The following is a 22,528-nucleotide window of genomic DNA, read 5'->3' as shown; positions in this document are numbered from 1 at the left end:
ATGCTAGGGATCATTCATTCATTTCCATATTCAGTATTAACTGAGGACGTATAACTTACCAGACACTGTTTAAGTGCTGAGATGAAAAAAAAAGCAAAAATTCCTGCCCTTCCCAGCTCATGTCCTAGGATATATATGTTAATAAATGCTCTGTGCTATGCTTAGTCGCTCAGTCATGTTCTGGCTCCTCTGTCCGTGGGGATTCTCTAGGCAAAAATACTGGAGTGGGTTGCCATGCCCTCCTCCAGAGGGTCTTCCCAGCCCGGGGATCAAACCCAGGTCAACAGATAATAAATAGTAAGCAAGATAAACAAGAAAACTCTAAACAGATATAAATAATAAACAAGATAAATATAGTCTGTTAGATACTGATACGTATTTGGAAAAAAGTAATGAAAGTAAAGGAATCCTACGTGTTGGTTTAGGGGTGGGAGTTGTCATTTTACGTAGTGCAGCCAGAGAAGACCTTACTGAGAAGCTGTCTTGTGAGTAAAAACCTGAAGGATATAGAAGGGAGCTTGTCATGAGGGTATGGGAGGGTAGAGAGCAGCAGAAAAATATTCCATATGAGAAGACTAAAAGGATCTGAAGCATGAATGTGTTAAAGGGAACCCTCTTACACTGTTGGTGGGAATGCAAACTAGTACAGCCGCTATGGAAAACAGTGTGGAGATTTCTTAAAAAACTGGAAATAGAACTGCCATATGACCCAGCAATCCCACTTCTGGGCATACACACTGAGGAAACCAGATCTGAAAGAGACACGTGCACCCCAATGTTCATCGCAGCACTGTTTATAATAGCCAGGACATGGAAGCAACCTAGATGCCCATCAGCAGATGAATGGATAAGGAAGCTGTGGTACATATACACCATGGAATATTACTCAGCCATTAAAAAGAATTCATTTGAACCAGTCCTAATGAGATGGATGAAGCTGGAGCCCATTATACAGAGTGAAGTAAGCCAGAAAGATAAAGAACATTACAGCATACTAACACATATATATGGAATTTAGAAAGGTGATAACGATAACCCTATATGCAAAACAGAAAAAGAGACACAGAAATACAGAACAGACTTTTGAACTTTGTGGGAGAATGTGAGGGTGGGATATTTCAAAAGAGCAGCATGTATACTATCTATGGTGAAACAGATCACCAGCCCAGGTGGGATGCATGAGACAAGTGCTCCGGCCTGGTGCACTGGGAAGACCCAGAGGAATCGGGTGGAGAGGGAGGTGGGAGGGGGGATCGGGATTGGGAATACATGTAAATCCATGGCTGATTCATATCAATGTATGACAAAACCCACTGGAAAAAAAATAATAATAATAAAAAAAATAAAATAAAATAAATACAATAAAAAAAGAAAAAAAAAAAAGAATTTGAGGAATTGCAAGGTGGCCAATGTATGGCTGCTGCTAAGTCGCTTCAGTGGTGTCCAACTCTGTGTGACCCCATAGACGGCAGCCCACCAGGCTCCCCCGTCCCTGGGATTCTCCAGGCAAGAACACTGGAGTGGGTTGCCATTTCCTTCTCCAATGCATGAAAGTGAAAAGTGAAAGTGAAGTTGCTCAGTCGTGTCCGACTCTTTGTGACCCCATGGACCGCAGCCTAACAGGCTCCTCCGTCCATGGGATTTTCCAGGCAAGAGTGCTGGAGTGGGTTGCCATTGCCTTCTCCGAATGTGTGGCTAAGGTGGCACAAAAAAGAGAGAGTAGTGAAGATAATTTCAAAGAGAAAGAATGGTTATGCAGGGGTGGGCTAGATCACTCAGAATCTAGTACAGTTTTGGCTACCCAAATAAGTTGGGAAGTTGCAGTGGATGCTCTTGATACTCTGACTAGACCCCTTTAACTGGGCCGGTACATACACTCTCTGCCCCTGTGAGTGTTACACACACCCTGCCCTAACCTCACCTCCAGTGGCTCACAGCGATGATTGACTACCACGCTGGTACAAAAGGTGGGACCGACACCCTGGGACAGCTCAGAGCTCCCCAGGGGCTCAGGTTGAATCTGGTTTCCAGCTGAGATTACATCACTGCTTGGCTTTTTCTTCTGTTATATTTTGCTTCCCTCCCTCCTGTTCTCCTGAGAGCACTCCTTTAATAAATCACCTGCTCCAAATTCCTGTTTAAAGCTGCTGCCAAGAAATCCACCTAAGGTAATTGTACCAAGTGTCCTAGGAAGCAGACCCTAAGAATAGGGCTCTGGAATTTTATTACTCACCAGCTCGATAGCAATAAGGACCCCATCACTGGCGGTGGGTGGAAGACTGTTAGTTCCTGGCCTTCTGTAACAGTGTGGTTGCTAAGATGTTCACTCAAGGTAAAGTAGGGTAGACTGTAGGTGGAAGGTGGTATACTGGCTGATTTAATCCCTTTGGAATTTGAGAGGTACCAAGAAATAATAACTAGGACTTGATCATTGCAGAGCAACATTTCATTCTGAAGTACAAAATGTATCTGGGATTTGTTTTGAATTTGCCTCAACACCAATTCTGCATTAGACTTGTAAGTCTAAGGCCTATGTGCAAAGAAGGGATGCTGTTTCACTCAACATTCTGTAAAATGGAGCAGAAATACTACCCAGTACCACTCTTACAACCTCAAAATACACACAAAAATGCATTCTTCTCCAATCTTTTGGTTAGGACGGTTTCTGCTGCAAATAACAGAAACCAATTCAAACTGAGTAAACAACAGAGATAGTTACTATCTAACCAGCTCTCCAGAGGTCAGGCAGCTGCCAGGTTGGTTTATTCTGTGGCTCAGCTCTCAAGAACCAGGTTATTTCTATTATTCTGCTCTACTATCAAGAATGTTTTGGCTTTATCCTTGGTCAGCTTCCTCATAATCACAGGATGAATCACCGGAATTCTAGGTATTTTATTCAGCCACAATAATGTCCACTCAGAGTCTTTCAAAAACAAGAATTTCCTCATCTTAAAAAATATATTTCTTTTTAATGTTATGTTGTGGAAATCTTCAGACCAAAAAACTTAGAGAGAGCAGTATAAGAAATATTCATGTGCTCTCACTCAGATTTACCAGCGATCAAGTCTTGGCAAATCTTGTATTCGTATTCTCACCCACTTAATCTTCTACCACCACCACTGCCTGTATGTAAAATAATAATAACAATTATTATTATTATAACAATAATAATAACTAATTATCTATCAGAAAGCAAATTTCCTCAAATGCCTCATTAAGGATTTTCTCCCCACCTTCTGTTTGTTTTTTGGCTCAGAATCTGAAGTCCTCAAATTGCAATTGGTTAATATATCTTTAAGTCTTTTTTCTATAGTTTCCCCCTTCATCTCCCTTTTGTTTCTCTTTGTCATTTTTTTTTTAATAAACTGAGTCCTTTAATCTGTAGAATGACCAGATGATTCACAGTCTGGGTTTTGCTTATTGCCACTACATGTATTTTTTTGGTTTTATTTTCACATGTTCTTCTCCCTTGTACTGCCTGTAAGGTGGTGTTTAGAAATATAGAGGTTTGATCAGATTTAGGCTTATTGTTTGGACAGGAATACCTCATAGGTATTCACACTTCCATCAGGGCTTACAATATATAATTGTTTTTTCTTTTTGATGAAGTCATCCATCCATTTTTGGAATCACCCATTATTTCACTAACAGTTGTAAAATGGTGACATTGTAATTTTATCATTACATATTAGCAGAATTACTTCTATAATGGAGAACTTCACCAACTCTTTGATCATACTGAGGTAGATTTCATATAGGAAAGATAGATTAAATACTTGGGTCTTTTTTTTTTCTGATTTTTTTGGTGTGGACTATTTTTTAAGTCTTTATTGAATTTGTTACAGTATTGCTTCTGTCATGTTTTGGGGGTTTTTTTGGCCCCAGGAATTGTGGGCTCTTAGCTACCTAACCTGGAGAAGGAAATGGCAACCCACTCCAGTATTCTTGCCTAGAGAATCCCAGAGACGGAGGAGCTTGGTGGGCTGCCGTCTATGGGGTCGCACAGAGTTGGACACGACTAAAGCGACTTAGCAGCAGCAGCAGCAGCAGCTACCTAACTATGGATCTTGAACCAGCATCACCTTCATTGGAAAGCAAAGTTTTAACCACTGTACCACCAGGGAAGTCCTGGATTTTTCTTTTTATTTCCAAGTTTCAAAACATGATGGCTCCCCAGCATGCTCCATAAGTGACCAATATGTTATTTTTTATGATCATTATGAACTCAGCAATTTAAACAAATTATATGCTTTAATCAGTTGGAGTTATTATCCTTATTAATACTCAGATTTCCCATCCTTGACAAATGGGAGAGTCTTAAATGGGCTTCCTGATTTTTTTTGACTCAAAACTAGTAGTCTTGGATAGCTTCTTTGCTTTCTGTATATAGGCTATAAAAATCCTATCCCAAACCTGGAATCAGCTATTTCTTTAAGAAGCCTTGCTTTTTTTTTTTTTTTTTTTAAGAAGACTTGCTTCTTTTTTAATGTGATTGTAGTATTTAAGGATTTAAGTATTGAAACTACAATCTAGGTGACCAAGCAATGTCCATTGCTACTGGGTTGGTCACTGTATCTGTATCTAGGCCTTTAAGTAGACATAGTCATGTCATTTCACATTCCCCCAAACAGCACTCTATGTGAATACTTGTTTCCCGTGAGAGTATATTGTCAAATGTCCAGATTTTTGCTCACATGATGGATAAAAAATATCCAAGTGGGTTTAATTTGCATTTCCTTTATTAACTGTAAGGTTGAACATTTTTTCATTTGTTTAAGAACCATGTACATTTCTTTTGTGCAAACTATTTGTTCATATCTCTAGTATATTTTCTATAGTGTTGTCAATCCTTTTTTTATTTTTAGAAGCCCTTTATATATGGCAACCCACTCCAGTACTCTTGCCTAGAGAATCCCATGGACAGAGGAGCCTGGTGGGCTGCCGTCTATGGGGTTGCACAGAGTCGAACATGACTGAAGCGACTTAGCATGCATGGAACAGAGATAGTAAACTTTTGTCTATGATGTAGACAAAAATATAAACATTTTTTCAAGCTTGTCATTAATCTTTTTCATTTGCTTACGATGTTTTTGTAATATAAGAGATTTTTAGTTTTTATTTAATCAAATTGATTAATCTTTTTCTGTATTGTTTCTGAATTTTGAGCTATGATTAGTGTAGCAGATTGGGGAAAAAAAGTAGCTACACATTCTTCCCTTGTATGCACACTCCTGTGAAGTGTGACTTTACATCTCTTCCTGTCAAGAGATGGGGACTATTTTTTTACCTCCTTGAATTTAGGTTTGCCTTGTACTTTGCTTGGTAGAATGCTGAGGAAGTGACCTCACGAGAATTCTCCCTCTGTTGGATCTCTGGGACCACTGAGTGGAAAAGCCTGGACTAGTCCATGAGGATGAGAGACCATGTGGAGAGAGAGGCCCCATCTATCACTGGTGCCAGCCCCAGATCTGTGAGTGAGGTTCCCCTAGATCAGCATGCCTAACTGCTGCAATTGTGAGTGAGGCAGGCAAAACCAGATAAGAACCACCCAGCTGAACACAGACCAAACTGCTGGTCCTCAAAATTGTGAGCAAAAAAAAATGGCTGTGTGTTAAGCCATGAATCTGGAGCAGTGTAAGCAGAGGTGTAGTTAAGATATTAGGAAATAAAATTTTGAATTTGGTGCAGCCCAGCTTTCATATGTTGCATTTCACATTCCTTAACCAGGATGAAGAAAGAACTAGCTGTGCCCAGCAGATACAGAATTGATCTGGCTTAGCCTCCTGGCCAGCTGTTGCCTTTTCTGAATTTTTTTTTTAGAACTACCAAATGCCAAGTGTGACTGTACATAGAGGATTTTTTTTTTTCTCTTAAAACTCAATATTTATTGAAAATAATCTTTTCAAGACTAACAGCAACCTATATTTTATTAACTTTTTTTGACTTTAACAACCTGTGTAATGAAAGTTTAACAATGGTATTCTATAAGCAACATTTTAACGATCAGACCATTGACTGATTTTAATAGAACAAAAAGATGCATTTAAAGAAAAAGTCAAAATGGGAGAAATATAGAGTATGGGGCCTAAAATGGAAAACCCACTGCAAAAGATAAAAATTGGCATCAAAATCAGACAACCAAGCTACTTCTCTTTGATGAAGAGAGAGATATAAAGGAAGAATAAGTTTAGGAAAATGTAATACACATTCTCATCAATGACATGCTCATGAAATTTAAATATTAGTTTAACTGTTGAAAGAAATGTATGGAGCAGTCTTGAACAGTGGATCTGAGGTAACTACTCTGTCCAGTTTTTCAGAATGTGTATTTTCTATTACAAAGTACAGTGTATTCCACAGCCAGCTTTTGAGAGTTGAAGCTGAATTCAAAGAAGATTAGTTTCTGGATGTGTTAGTAGTTTCTGTGCCAAGTATTAGTCCTGTCAGAGAGTATCTGTTGACCAGAGGCAACACTGTCCTTTATAATAAAGCACATCATACAATGTTTTCCCTCAGTTAAAAATTCCTCTAAAGAAATTTCTAGGAAAAAAATGTATTTATTTTAAATTTGGGGGTAAGTTTTTAGTGAATAAGCTGGAGGAATTTAGAAAGTTAAGCATTATTATTTGACTTTTTCACATGGATATATAATTTTAAATATTCATTGCCCCTATTAGTGATTAAACTTAACCTTAAAAACTTAACTTTTATTTTCTGAGATTAAGTCATATGGAGTGATTTCTGTGTTGTAGGAGGAGAATAAAGAGAAAATTAGCATTTAGGAGGAATTCCCTAGTGGTCCAGTGGTTAGGACTCTGAGCTTTCACTGCTGAGGGTGAGTGTTCAGTCCCTGGTTGCCGAATTAAGATACCACAAGACAGGCAATGTGAACAACGACAACAAAAACAAATAGAATGACCAATTAAACTGATTATTAAAACTCATATTTAGATGATAATTGATTGAATTAATACTGCAGTGATTTTTATATGGAACTTTCAATGAGGAAAATAATATATTTTATAAGAACTCGAAGAGTAGCAAAATATTCTGAAATTAAGCTTTTTTACAAATTTATCACCATCACATTTCTAACTCCTCCCAGTCCATTTCATCTCCAAACTCTCTTGAAATTGTCACCTTAGTTCAATTCCTTATACCTGCAGCCTCTTAGCAAATCTCCATATTGGTCAGTTCACTCTTATTTTTCTAAAATGGTTAGTTGATCATGTTATCTCCCAATTTAAACTCTTCGCTAGCCCAACCAATATCTGATTGAGGACATTTGAATTTGTGATTACTTTGCAGTCAAAATTCTTATTTTATAGTATGATATTTAGGGCCCTCCACAAACCACAACTATTCAATCTCTCTTCAATCTTATTTTTTTGTCTTTACTCCTATTTTCCTACAGCTTCCAGCCACCTCCCCTCTCCCATGACCCAAACAGCCTCAATGATTTAGCAGTATCGTTGCTTGAACTTACTATCTTGTATTTTGCCTCAAAGAACTGGTACACGTAGTTCACTCCAAATGGAAAGACTCTCCCAATTCCTCAGCTGGCTCAACTTCTTTCTGATTACTCAGTTCAAACATTATCTGCTCTGCAACACTTTTCCTCTGACTGAGCTGAAACCACCACACCTTCTTCTGTGTCAGCCTATACCTCACTCTGTGGCTTCCCAGGTGGCACTGGTGGTTAAAAAAAAAAAAAAACCCGCCTGCCAACACAGGGAAGATCCCCTGAGGAGGGCATGGCAACTCACTCCAATATTCTTGCCTGGAGAATACCATGGACAGAGGAGCCTGGTGAACTATGATCCATAGGGTGGCAAAGAGTCAGACACAAATGAAGCTACATAGCATGCATGTACATACCTCACTCTATTATTGCACTTATCATTTTGTTTTTCAGTCATTTGTTTATATTTTGGAACCTCTGAAGAGACTGGAAGTTGCCTGTGATGAAAGACCATATTAAGGCCCTCAATAAGTGTTTGGTGAATGAAGTCATGAGGCTCACAGAGTTTGGCCTGTTTTGTAGAGTTGCCTCTATGAAACTGCTGATCTTTGGCCATTCTTGACCTACCAAAAGGCATTTTTTTTATAAAATTCAACCTAAAAAAACAAAAAAAATTCAACCTAAATATATTCCAAGAGGTAAATCTTGAGAAAAGTTCAGATTACCAATGTTATTAAAATATTTATAATTTTGATTGTAAACCCAGAATTTTCTCAGATTATTTGGAAAATCAACTGAAGAAATCCCCAGTTGTAAATACATATATGTATATATATATATTTTTTTTACTTTTTTATTTTTGGTAAAGAAATCAGCCTATATTTTTCTTCTTTTAGTACCAAGCCCACTTTTCATTTTGAATGGAATTTTCATCCCATTTGCACCTTTTTTTTTTTTTTTTTTTTAAAGAAAACATTACTTCATAGATATCTTGCTAAGGTTTCCATCCAGACCTTTTCCTTCCTGCCTTTCTTGACAGTCTAGAGAGAGCAAGCACAGGCTTTCGGTTCAGTGGTGCTCTGGGAAGACTTTTCAGCTTTGGAACAAGCATTACCGTGTTAATCAATTTACATGAGAACTGTAGCTGCAGGCAGATTCCAGTGCAATTACACGTGCCACCTCACATTACTTTAGCTCCACTGTTCCTGAAGAGATTGTTTCCCAAGTATTTCAACGTGACTCCACAACAATGACTGTCTCTGTCCTGAAGGGGAAAAGTTGAACAGAAAAGCCCAATATCTTCATACTATTCCTTAAAATTCATTCAAAAATCAAGTCAGTATGATAAAGTTGATCTGGGAACTTATAAAAGTTTTTGTAAAAACATTTCTCGTCCAACAAAAACTCACTTCAAAAGATTCATCCATGAAAACAGTAGTAGTGAAGCAGAGTTCATCTGACCCTTTTATACCTCTTGGCTATTTTGGTTACTGTAGTATTTTTTGCTTCTCTCTGAAAGTCAATTTCCTCATAACTCAGCATTAATTGGAAGCAGAACTTCTCATGCTCTTAGTGCACGCAACTGGCCATCATCTGGACTGTGTGGATTATATTTGTATGGATGAGTTCTGTCTAGTCAAGTTTCCATAGCTTTCAATGTAATATAAATATATGGCTAAAAATGTATGGTGAAAAATGAAGGTAGTTGTGTGATTGTTTACTAGATATAAAAACTTATAAAGCTATAGCAATGAAAGTATTAATAGTTGGTATAGCTGAATAGTGTAGAAGGAAATGATGATCCTCTCTAGAATGACTGAGCGACTAACAGCAATAGCTAAAGAGATGAACAAACAGCAGTGAAAAAGAATAGGCAATTGAGAAATAAGCCCACACATATCTGAATAGGAGTATTATGCTTGGTTTGAAATCACTGAGGAAATGATGAACTCTTTAGTAAGTGGTACAGGGACTACTGAATATCCATATGGAAAAATAAAATAAAACTAGCTTATCTCACAACACACACTCAAAAAAGTCCAGATTGATTAACAATTTAAAAGTGAGAAGAAAAATTCTATAATTTTTTTTTCTTAAATTCTATAATTTTTGTAAGGAAATATTTCTTTGACTTCAGAAAAGAGAAGGATCCCTCAAAGACACAAAATTACAAAGCAGAAGAAAAAGACTGATACATTTGATTATATTAATATAAAACCTCTATACAATAAAAATAACCACAATGAAAGCGAAAAGATAAGCCACAAGATATAAAACCTTCAGAGATATAAGAATCTAGGCTATTTCAAGAATTTCTACCAATAAAAAGAAAAAGAGAAACATCCTCAGCAGTAATTCACAAAGAATAAGAATTCATAGATGAAAGAAGCTGAATGGCTAATATATATACAAATAGATTCTCAACTTTATGGGTAACCAATAAAAAAGCAAACAAAAGCAATAATATGCAAAAAATGCATACTATCAAATTTGTAAAAACTTCAAAAATCTAATAGTACCAGTTCAGTTCAGTTCAGTCGCTCAGTCATGTCTGACTCTTTGTGACCCCATGGACTGCAGCACATTAGGCCTCCCTGTCCATCACCAACTCCCGGAGTTTACACAAACTCATGTCCATTGAGTCAGTGATGCCATCCAACCATCTCATCCTCTGTCGTCCCCTTATCCTCCCGCCTTCAATCTTTCCCAGCATCAGGGTCTTTTCAAATGAGTCAGTTCTTTGCATCAGGTGGCCAAAGTATTGGAGTTTCAGCTTTAGCATCAGTCCTTTCAATGAATATTCAGGACTGATTTCCTTTAGGATGGACTGGTTGGATCTCCTTGATGTCCAAGGGACTCTCAAGAGTCTTCTCCAACACCACAGTTCAAAAGCATCAATTCTTCAGCGCTCAGCTTTCTTTAAAGTCCAACTCTCACATCCACACATGACCACTGGAAAAACTATAGCTTTGACTAGAAAGACCTTTAATGGCAAAGTAATGTCTCTGCTTTTAAATAAACTGTCTAGGTTGGTCATAACTTTTCTTCCAAAGAGCAAGCATCTTTTTTTTTTTTTAACGTCCTAAATTGTTTATTAGATAAGAACTTTACAAACATTACGTATATTAGCGGTAGCGGTGGAGCTGGAGAGTATTGAGCCTTCTCCAAGCCAGACAACGAGAGCCGATAGTGTGGCGGAACTTGTGGCCCTTGCCCAGGCCGCGGCTCTTTCTGCCTGCAGAAGTCAGCCCCCGCATCCCCCTGTGCTTGTGGACTGGTTTGGTGATCCACTGGGTGTTAGGGTTTCTTCTGATAGCTTTATGGAATGGATCAATGAGGATACCTCAAAGAATTTGTATGTAGCATCTTCACCATCCCAATAGGAATTCAGGACCCTCAGGGCCCCACAGTGGCTGCCAGCGCGCCCCTCCGCAACCGACTGCAGGCTTCGAGCAAACTTGAGCTGGTTGACACATGGTGGACAGGCTTGCCGTAGGTGGCACCCTCAGGAACGGGGCGTTTGCGGCCCCCGCGGCGCCCATGGATCCGGTCTATGACATAGCCTTGCTTGGCCTTGTAGCCCAGCCTGCGCGCCTTGTCGGGCCTGGCGGGGCGCGGGGCGCGGTGCAGCGCCGAGAGCTGGCGGTCCTGCCAGCAGCGCGCTCGCAGCAGGAAGCGCATCCCGTCCGACTGCTTCTTCTTCCACAGCTCCTGGATGTACTTGTAGGCGCCCACCTCGGCTCACCCTGATGGCTGCCGCCTGACGGAAAGGCAACAAGCATCTTTTAATTTCACGGCTGTAGTCACCATCTGCAGTGGTTTTGGAGCCCCCCAAAATAGTCTGCCACTGTTTCCATTGTTTCCCCACTTATTTGCCATGAAATGATGGGACCAGATGCCATGATCTTAGTTTTCTGAATGTTGAGTTTTAAGCCAACCTTTTCACTCTCCTCTTTCACTTTCGTCAAAAGGCTCTTTAGTTCTTCTTCACTTTCTGCCATAAGAGTGGTGTCATCTGCATATCTGAGGTTATTGACATTTCTCTGGGCAATTTTGATTCCAGCTTGTGATTCATCCAGCTCAGCATTTCTCATGATGTACTCTGCATATAAGTTAAATAAGCAGGGTAACAATATACAGCCTTGACGTACTCCTTTGCCGATTTGGAACCAGTCTTTTGTTTCATATCCAGTTCTAGCTGTTGCTTCTTGACCTGCATACAGATTTCTCAGGAGGCAGGTCGGGTGGTCCGGTATTCACATCTCTTTCAGAAATTTCTACAGTTTGTTGTGATCCGCACAGTCAAAGGCTTTGGCATAGTCATTAAAGCAGAAATATATGTTTTTCTGGAACTCTTTTGCTTTTTTGATGATCCAGTGGATGTTGGCAATTAGATCTATGGTACCTCTGCCTTTTCTAAGTCCAGTTTGAACATCTGGAAGTTCATAGTTCACATTCTGTTGAAGCCTGGCTTGGAGAATTTTGAGCATTACTTTGCTAGCGTGTGAGATGAGTACAACTGTGTGATAGTTTGAGCATTCTTTGGCATTGCTTTTCTTTGGGATTGGAATGAAAACTGACCTTTCTAAAAAAAAGAAAAGAAAACTGACCTTTTCCAGTCCTGTGGCCACTGCTGAGTTTTCCAAATTTGCTGGCATATTGAGTGCAGCACTTTCACAGCATCATCTTTTAGGATTTGAAATAGCTCAACTGGAATTCCATCACCTCCACTAGCTTTGTTCATAGTGACCCTTCCTAAGGCGCACTTGACTTCACATTCCAGGATGTCTGGCTCTAGATGAGTGATCACACCATCATGATTATCTGGGTACCAAGGGATGTGTTTAAATATTCAATGTTTATTGGCAGATCCAATTTGAAAAGGAATTTGGCAAAATCGCGCAGAGTCCGACACGACTGAAGTGACTTAGCAGTAGCAGCAGTAGCAGTAAAGATGAAGATACCCTGTGACCCAACAATTCCATTTTTAGGAATGTTTCTAGAAATGTAAACTCTCACATGTGCTCTTGGTGATATGTGCCAGAATGGTCAGAGAAACACTGTAATAGTGAATAAAATGAAAATAACCTAAATGAATTTCAATAGAAAATGGAAAAATGATTTTGTTCATTGGTATAATTGTTTCCTGGAAAATTGAGATTCTCGGTGGATATTCAATCTGTTTGAGTTCCTTATTCATTTTTCTACTTGGTTACAAAGAGGAATACCCTTATCTATTAAATACACCTTATAATCAATTATATATCCCACATTAATAAGAAAAAGTTTAGGGAGTTCCCTGGTTGCCCTGTGGTTAGGATTTCACTGCGGTGGCCAGGGTTCAATCCCTGGTTGGGGAACTGAGATCCCACTGGCCATGTGGCTTAGCAGGGGTAAAAAAGTTCAGGGTTTTACATTAGCAGTCAGGTGACAGTGATTAAATATGACAAAGGTATTGAGCAGCAGCAACCTCCTATGCAAACGTAATTTGTAAAGTAAACAAACAATTTTTTGCAGCAAATATTTCAGCAAACATAATTACTTACTCAAATAAACCTTTAACAATGTTTTTGGCCATTTTTAGTTAACAAACTTAGAAAAGCTATTTTCTGTTGATAGGATAGAAAAAAAATGTATAAAAAAAAAAAAACATGTATAGATTTCACTTAAATTTTTGGTAACTGGTATGCAAATACAGTATTAATCCTTACATTTCTTTCCAAAGAAAGAATACATTGTTAACGTGGTTCTTGAAGTTCTCAAAATCTCCTTTCACTGGCTTCTTAATATTTTCTACTAAGTGCCATTGAAATTAATGATTTATTATTTCAACTTCTAGTCAATAATGAATTTAAAAAATGGAGGATTATACATTTATATAAGCAGAAAAGCACTGAGGTGGGTGGGAAGAATGTGGATAGTACATAGCAATGAAAATGAAAGAAATAAAATGATATATATCAACATGGATAAATCTCAAAAATATAATGTTGAATGGAAAATGCGAGTTGTCTGTAATGTATAATTGTTTAAGTTGCTAAGTTGTGTGACTCTTTGCAACCCCATGGACTGTAGCCCGCAAGGCCCCTCTGCCCATGGGATTTCCCAGGCAAAAATACTGTAGTGGGTTGTCATTTCCTTCTCCAGGGAATCTTCCCAACCCAGGGATCTAACCCATGTCTCCTGCATTGACAGGTGGAACCTTTACCACTGTGCCACCAGGGAAAATGTGAGAATTAATACAGAGAAATGTAGAAGCAGGTAGAAAGAAAAGGCAATACTTACAGATTTATGAGCAAGTTTATTGAATATAAACTCTTTTAGTACTTTAAACCATCCACTCAAAGTTAATCATTCACTACAATGACTTCAGTCAGCTGTCATTTTAAAGAATGAATATTATATTTCTTTAACAGGGAAAAGAAGTATAGTAATGAGTAGTCATTCAATTATAATGTAATTGACTCCTACTTAAAACATCTTAGAACTTAGGAGAAGTCATAGAGGGAATCCTTTTCTGCCTCCCTACACGAGTCCCAGGGAACTCTGTAGGAGACACAGAAAACATGAATAAATTGCATTTCTCTATCACATTCTCCACTCTCAGAAAAAATAAAACCAGGGACTTCAGTGTCTAGGACTCCATGCTTCCAATGCCAGGGGTAGGGAGGTGGCAACAAGTTTGATCCTTGGTTAGGAAACTAAGATCTCACATGCCACCCTGCATAGCCAAAAAATAACAGTAAAATTTTTTTAAAAAGATAAAACCAGCTAGGCACTTCCCCAGTCACTTTTGGCTTGGAAGCAGAGCTGCAAGTGACAGCCAAAATGCTCTCCCCAGCCAAAAGAGGCAGATAAGAAGCTGTCTTCTCTCCTCCTTTGGACTCCTGTCATGTAGGAGGTGAGAGAGAATCCTGGTATGGGCCCAGGTACGAATGATAAATGACTCAGTGGAAGGTGAGTTGAATCATGGTGTATGATGGTATGGATAAAGGCATTATAGCTGGGTTTTTTTTTTTTTTTTTCCTCTTTGAGATTTTAAGGATTACCTATTACTTGCTTTTTTCTCCCTTTGGCAAGTTTTAATTTTACAAAAATTCCTTTCCTCCGAAGGGTTTGAAAATATTTGATTTTCTTCCAGGCATTTTATTGAAGCAATTGCCTGCTTTATTTTTAAAAAAATGTAAAACATGGAATGGGGATCTACCTGACTTTAGAACCAATCATGCTTATTTCAGGCCTTATCCAAAGTATCCCAAGAAATCTACATGCTTACCATCTTTCATAATTGGTTGAAAAAGTTAAAAAAAAAAAAAAGTCTGTTACTTGATTGCCCTACAATAAATATGGAAAATGATTTCAGTTTCATTTTGAGGCTGCCCAAGTTATAGGACTGAGCACTTTGCTATGATTCCTTTCTGGACTCCGTTACAGGTTCTGTGATTTGCTGAGTGATCAAAGACCTGTGATCGTGCCCCTCTGCATAACCTCTCAACTGGAAATTTAAGAACAGTTTTTCCCCTTAGCCATAGGTGTTGCAGATGAGAGGCTAGATTCTCATTTTTTGTGGTCAACAGGAAATTGGGAATGGGCCATCCAGAGCTTGGAAAAGAAAGAAATGACCCAGATTGTCCAGAGCAGTTGTTTAGTCCCTAAGTCATGTCCGACTCTTTGCGACCCCATGGACAATATATAGACCACCAGTCTCCTCTGTCCGTGGATTTCCTTCTGCAGGGGATCTTCCTGACCCAGGGATTGAATCCCAGGGATTCAATCTCAATCCAGGGATTGAGTCTCCTGCATCTCCTGCATTTGGCAGGCAGATTCTTTACTATTCCACCACCTGGGAAGTCTTATATACATATATATATATATATATATATATATAAATTAATTAAATAAAATATTTGGGATTTGCAGGTGATTCCTGTAGGGGGCACTGCTACTGTCTAATTAGGGTGTATGCCCCAGTAGGCTGGATGAGTTTCAGTGCTACCTAGAGCACTAAACTGGTGGATATAAGGTTATATACCTTAGTCATCACAGAGCAGGGACTTGGACACAATCATTGCTTTTCTGGTCCTTTTCCACAGTTAATGCTGTCTTCAGGCCTAAATCATTCCCATGTTTTCACATGAACCAAAAAAAAAAAAAAAAAACTAACGTAGGTGTTACATAATCAGAACACTAGTACCTAGAGGCAATGCTTTTTGCCATTAGTCAAATATTTTATTTGTCTCAGTTAACCCATCTGGACTGTTTTGTACTATTTTTCTTTTCTTTTTTTTTTTCAACATTTTTGTTCTAGAGTTATTTTACTTTTTATTGAACTATAGTTGACATACAATATTAGTTTCAGGTATACAATATGAAGTGAAACGAGGTCGCTCGGTCGTGTCCGACTCTTTGAGACCCCGTGAACTGTAGCCTACCATGCTCCTCCATCCATGGGACTTTCCAGGCAAGAGTACTGGAGTGGGGTGCCATTGCCTTCTCCATGTACTATTTTTCAACCACAGAAAGTTTCACTTTATTTTAAGGCAATAGAACATAAGACAATTATGATATTCTTGGGCATTTCGTTGGTTCAGAAGTGAGAAATACAAAATAAGGCATTTTATTAGATGATTTGAATTTAAATTTTCATTTTTCGGGGGGAATAATACATACATCTGCAGCCTAACCATTAAATTCTAATTAAGAGATAATTTTTTTAAAAAAATCATTATTTGAAAGGTATTTTCTGATATTCTTCCCCTATTTAAAAACCCCAAAATCTTAAGCAAGATTGCAACTGGACCATGCAAAGGATGATTTCTGTTTCTGAAATCTGGTTACTTCTGTCTAGAACCAAGTCAAAAGTCCCTCTCTTGGGAAACAGTCAAAGTTTTTGGAGGGCACACAGGAGCAGAGAGGGAGTTAAACCACTCCTGAGCACCAGTGGGATGACAGGGCAACCTCACTCTTGACTTGCTAGAATGAGCTGGTAAAAAGTTTTCCTTTAGATGAAAACATGCTTTAGATGAAATCACTGATTCCAGACCTTGCCTACCCTTCACTGTGGCCTCCAGGGTCCTTGCCTACCTGCCAGGATAGCTGTTGTGCTGAAACTCAGATAGAATCACAAGTCAAGGGCCTAGCTGGGTGCTCACTCATACATTCTTTCTTTCATCCATTCATCTTTACGTAAGTCACTGTTGAGTACCTGCTACATGGCAGGCACTGTTCTAAACAGACACTAAAACAGACAAAAATCCTTGTCTTCAACAGACTTCTATTCAAAGGTACATTTCTAGTAGCTCTGGTGTCCTGCTTTCTGTTTCCATGGTTACTGATATAGGTGTCTGCAAGTATGGCTGGGGTTCAGTGTTTCTTCCAGGTACTTTACTACACGCTAGCAAAGTCATGCTCAAAATTCTCCAGGCCAGGCTTCAAAGTACATGAACCGTGAACTTCCAGATGTTCAAGCTGGATTTAGAAAAGGCAGAGGAACCAGAGATCAAATTGCCAACAACCACTGGATCATAGAAAAAGCAAAAGAGTTCCAGAAAAACATCTGCTTTATTGACTACACCAAAACCTTTGACTGTGTGGCTGTGTGGATCACAACAAACTGGAAAATTCTTAAAGAGATGGGGATACCAGACCACCTTACCTGCCTTCTGAGAAATCTGTATGCAAGTCAAGAAGCAACAGTTAGAACCGGATGTGGAACAATGGACGGGTTCCAAATTGGGAAAGGAGTATGTTAAGGCTGTATATTTTCACCCTGCTTATTTAATTTATATGCATAGTATTACATTATGCAAAATGCCAAACTGGATGAATCACAAGTTGGAATCAAGATTGCTAGGAGAAATATCGATAACCTCAGATATGCAGATGACACCACCCTTATGGCAGAAAGCGAAGAGGAACTAAAGAGCCTCTTGATGAGGAGAGAGAAAAAGTTGGCTAAAAACAAAACATTCATAAATCATAAAACTAAGAACATGGCATCCGGTCCCATCACTTCATGACAAATAGATGGGGAAACAATGGAAACAGTGACAGACTTTGTTTTCTTGGGTTTCAAAATCACAGCAGATGGTGACTGCAACCATGAAATTTAAAAATGCTTGCTCCTTGAAAGAAAAGCTATGACAAACCTAGACAGCATATTAAAAAAGCAGAGACATTACTTTTCTGACAAAGGTCCGTCTAATCAAAGCTATCATTTTTCCAGTAGTCATGTATGGATATGAGAATTGGACCATAAAAAAAGCTGAGCACCGAAGAATTGATGCTTTTGAACCGCAGTGTTGGAGAAGACTCTTGAGAGTTCCTTGGACTGTAAGGAGATCCAACCATTCCATCCTAAAGGAAATCAGTCCTGAATATTCATTGAAAGAACTTATGCTGAAGCTAAGCTCCAATACTTTTGCCACCTGATATGAAGAGCTGACTCACTGAAAAAGACTCTGATGCTGGGAAAGATTGAAGGTAGGAGGAGAAGGGGGCAACAGAGGATGAGATGGTTGGATGGCATCATCGACTCAATGGACACAAGTTTGAGCAAGCTCAGCGTGTTGGTGATGGACAGGGAAGCCTGGTGTGCTGCAGTCCATGGGGTCACAAAGACTTAGGCACGACTGAGTGACTGAACTGAACTCTTAGAAGTGACTTTCTCAATGTGGTGCTTCTGATTGATTACTTGCAGACACTTTCCCCCAACTACAAGGCATTTCATAGTATTTAAGGAGGGAGAAATTCATGCCTCAGCTTACCTTGTGCCCCAGGCAATGATTCAATGTACTCCAATGTACAGTGACTCAATGTACCTCCAATGATTCGAGTACTTTCGAAAGGTCTGGATCATCAGGTACATTGTCCCTTCCCAACAGTAAATTTTTCCCAAAGCATTTTCCTCTCCCACTGCCACTTTTTAAAAATTAATTTTTATTGGAGTATAGCTGCTTTGGGCTTCACAGATGGCTCAGTGGTAAAGAATCTGTCTGCCAGACAGGAGACACTATTTCAGTCCCTGGGTCAGGAAGATCCCCTGGATAAGGAAATGGCTACCACTCCAGTATTCTTGCCTGGGAAATCCCATGGACAGAGAAGCCTGGTGGGCTAAAGTCCATGGTGTCACTAAGGGGTCAGACATGACTTAATGACTAAAATAGCAACAATATTGTGAAGTAGGGGTAATTTTTTAAATTGGAGGATAATTGCTTTACAATGTTGTATTAGTCACTGTACAGCAAAATGATTCATATAGATATAGCATATGCTTATCTTCTCTTTTTTGGATTTCTTTCCCATTTAGGTCACCATAGAGCATTGAGTAGAGTTCCCTGTGCTATACAGTACATTCTCATTAATTATCTATTTTATATATAGTATCCAAAGTGTACATATGTCAACCCCAGTTTCCCAATTCCTCCCACCCGCTCTTTTCCCCTTTGGTATTCATATGTTTGTTCTCTATGTCTGTGTCTCTATTTCTGTTTTGCAAATAAGCTTTTCTGTCTCATTTTTTCTAGATTTCACATATATGTGTTAATATACAATAAGTGTTTTTCTCTTTCTGATATATTTTACTCTGTATGATAGTCTCTAGGTCCATCCACATCTCTATAAATGACCCAGTTTTGTTTCTTCTTGTGGCTGAGGAATATTCCATTGAATATATGTACCACATCTTCTTCATCCTTTCCTCTGTTGATGAACACTTAGGCTGCTTCCATGCCCCAGCTATTGTAAATAGTGCTGCAATGAGCCCCGAGGCGCACGTGTCTTTTTGAATCACGTTTTCCTCTGTATAAGGCCAGTGTCTCCCACTGTCATTTTAACTGTATGAGTCTTACCAGGCTTCCCACAGCCTTCTTTGCCATCAGACATGTGTTACAAATGTGATCTTAAAAGGGAGGGTCTATATCCAAAGCTCTAATCTCACAAAGGTGTTTTTTTTTTCTCCCACCTCTATATAATTTTGTAGATGTAAATAAAAACGAGAACAGAATACTTTCCAGCTTCACTAGACAGCATCCAAGCTCAAAGTCCAATGGTTGTTGCCTCCCTTTATCTAAGTGTCTAAGCTCCTTTGTTAAGCTAAAATAATCTCCCATTATATATGAAATATTTCTGTTGTTCATTTGGTCAGTGTGTCCAGCTCTTTGTGACCCCATGGATTGCAGCACGCCAGGCTTCCCTGTCCTTCACTCTTTCCTAGAGTTTGCTCAAACTCATGTCCATTGAATCAATGATACCATCCCGCTATCTCATCCTCTGTCGCCCCCTTCTCCTCCTGTTCTCAACCTTTCCCAGCATCAGGATCTTTTCCAATGAGTCTACTCTTTGCATCAGGTGACTAAAGGATTGGAGCTTCAGCTTTGGAATCAGTCCTTCCAATGAATATTCAGGGTTGATTTCCTTTAGGATTGAAGTATTATATATATATACACACACATATATATATACATATATATATATACACACACACACACATATATATATAATAAACCTTTCTACTAAAGGTGACTTTTTAAAAAGCTATTTGAATATTTCCCGGTTTTTTATTTTAAATTAAGTTATTTCCATGTGCTTGCTTCAGCAGCACATATACTAAAAGTAAGCTCTTTCCAATTTTTATTGTAAAAGTAATATATAATCATTTTTAATTAAAAAATAAATGTAGAGAGACAAGAATATAAGCAATGTTTTACTAACCAAAGGAAATGATACTTATAATTCCATTACATTTTATATATTCCTATCTCACAAAAATATTTTAAAATAATTTTAAAATAAATTATTGCCCCCCATACAGAAAAACATAGTGTATTAAAAAGTTCCCAGTTTTCCCCCCAATAGCATTGTTTAATCACTAAATAGTGGGTGTCCTTCTAGAAATTCCTATGTGTACTTAAACTTATATTTTCAGTTTTTTTGAAAACATAAGGTTTTGCGGGGAGGTTGGTTTACAAAATGTTACCTTTCTTTTTTTTTCAGTAATTATGTTGAGGCATATTTTACATATCACATATTTCACTCAAGTGTAGAATTGAATAATTTTTTTTTTTTTTTTTTGGCCACACCATGTGGCTTGTAAGGTCTTAATTCCCCAACCAGGGATTGATCCTGGGCCTTCCATGATGAGAACATGGAGTCTTAACCACTGGACCATGAGGGAATTCTCTCTGATTTTTAATACAATTATTGTACTGTTTTACATGTGCAATTATCCCCATATATCACCATGTTTTAAAATACTTCCATCACTCAAGATCCTTCACACACATTAACAGTCAAACTCTGTTCCCCTGAATCTCAACTCAGGCATATACTAATTTACTTTCTGTTTAGAGCTTTGCATTTTCTGGGCATTTTATATAAATGGAATCATACAATATGTAGTCTCTTGTGCCTACATTCTTTCACTTAGCATAATACATTTTCAGAAAGTGGAGAAAAATGTTTATGAATACTTCATAACTTTTATTTGAAAATTATCTCTCACAGGTAAATACAAAGAAGTTTTTATTACTGTCAATGTTAAGGCAAGAACTAACAGTAATTTTCAGCCATTGAGAACCCATGCAAGATATCCAAATTTTTTGACATTCCACTCTTCCCTCTAGTGGCCAAGATGAAAAAAGCATATTGTGTTTATTGCTAGTCCAAACACATTCTAGATTCTTCAAATGCTCCTGAATGATAGACATTACGTTTGGGAATTTCATGTGAGAGAGATTTCCTTTTTGTTTATTAGAGGCCTTTTATAAAGCAAGTTTCCTGAGAGGCATCACTTACCATTCTCTGCAGTTCTTCCCACCATCAAATCTACTAGCCTCCCCATGTGGAGTGATTTAGTATTAGTATTAAGAACTCAAAATGTGGTGTCCAATTGCCCAGGTTCAAATTTCAGCTCTGCCACTTCCTAGTTATGGGATCTGGGGCGAGTTACCTGTAAGGTAGTGGCTGAGTTTCTTCTGTAAAATGAGGATATAGTAATACCTGCCTCATGGTGTTGTGTGGACTCAATGGATTGAGATGTATGGAGCTCCTTAGAGTGTCCTGACACATAGTGGGAGTTGAATAAATCATACATATCCTTCATTCCAGGCTTCCCTGGTAGCTCAGCTGGTAAATAATCTGTGTGTGATGCAGGAGACCTCTGTTTGATTCTTGGATTGGGAAGATCTCCTGGAGAAGGGATAGGCTACCCACGCCAGTATTCTTGCCTGGAGAATCCCCATGGACAGAGGAGCCTGGCGGGCTACAGTCCGTGGGGTTGCAAAGAGTTGGATGTGACTGAGCGACTGAGCGCAGCACAGCATAGCACCTGGGTTCCGTTTCTTCTGCCTTCCTTCCTGCCACAGTAAATGCTCAGGCCAGCCCTCCCCTGTGCTCCCCTGTCGTCCCTTCCCTTCTTCCCAATGATTTCGCTTTGGTAGTTTTCTTATCTTTCTCCGCTCTGTGATTTCCTCCACTTCACCTGATCATCCTGCTTCCTTCCATCACCAATTCATGCCAAAGACGGTCCCTGCAGTCTTGTGATCAGTCCCCTGCTTCTACCCCTACAGTGTGCTGCCACTCAGCAATCTGAGTATTTAAAAAATATCAACCAGGAGAGGGAGCTGGCGGGTGGGGCGCGAGCGCGCAGGCGCAGCCGGGGGCCGGGCGGCGACTCCGGAATCTCGGTGATCCCCAGTCTGCGCCGCATCCCCCCCCCCCCCCCAAAATAAATAAATAAAAAATAAAAAATATCAACCAAAATTTACTTGTTTCTGCTCAGAATGAATGTTTTGTGGGACTGAGTAATTGACATGTTGTGTGTGATGGATGCTGAAAGGCTTTCTTGTCAAAAATAGCTCCTCCAGGGCCAACTCCTGATGCCCGAAAGTCCTTGCTTTTCTGTTTTCTGGGTCCAGCATTCTAACCATCGACTTCTCAGGTTTGGAGACAGTCCTGACCAAGGCAGGCAATATATAGAGAGAGCCCATTTTCACCCATAGATGGTGTCTGAGATTAATCGTACTGTTATTAGCCCTACAAACTTGCGGGGTGAGCCAGGGTACCCTA

At 39.0% G+C, this 22,528-nt stretch overlaps 1 pseudogene; it reads right to left on the bottom strand.

Moving 5' to 3' along the window:
• Positions 1–10,525: 10,525 nt before the first annotated feature.
• LOC122693158 lies at positions 10,526–22,169 on the bottom strand (annotated as a pseudogene).
• Between the last annotated feature and the right edge of the window lie 359 nt (positions 22,170–22,528).

Source organism: Cervus elaphus, chromosome 5 (genome assembly GCF_910594005.1).
Source record: "Cervus elaphus chromosome 5, mCerEla1.1, whole genome shotgun sequence".
In the NCBI taxonomy this organism is placed as follows: domain Eukaryota; kingdom Metazoa; phylum Chordata; class Mammalia; order Artiodactyla; family Cervidae; genus Cervus; species Cervus elaphus.
This window is presented reverse-complemented; position numbering and strand designations above follow the sequence as displayed.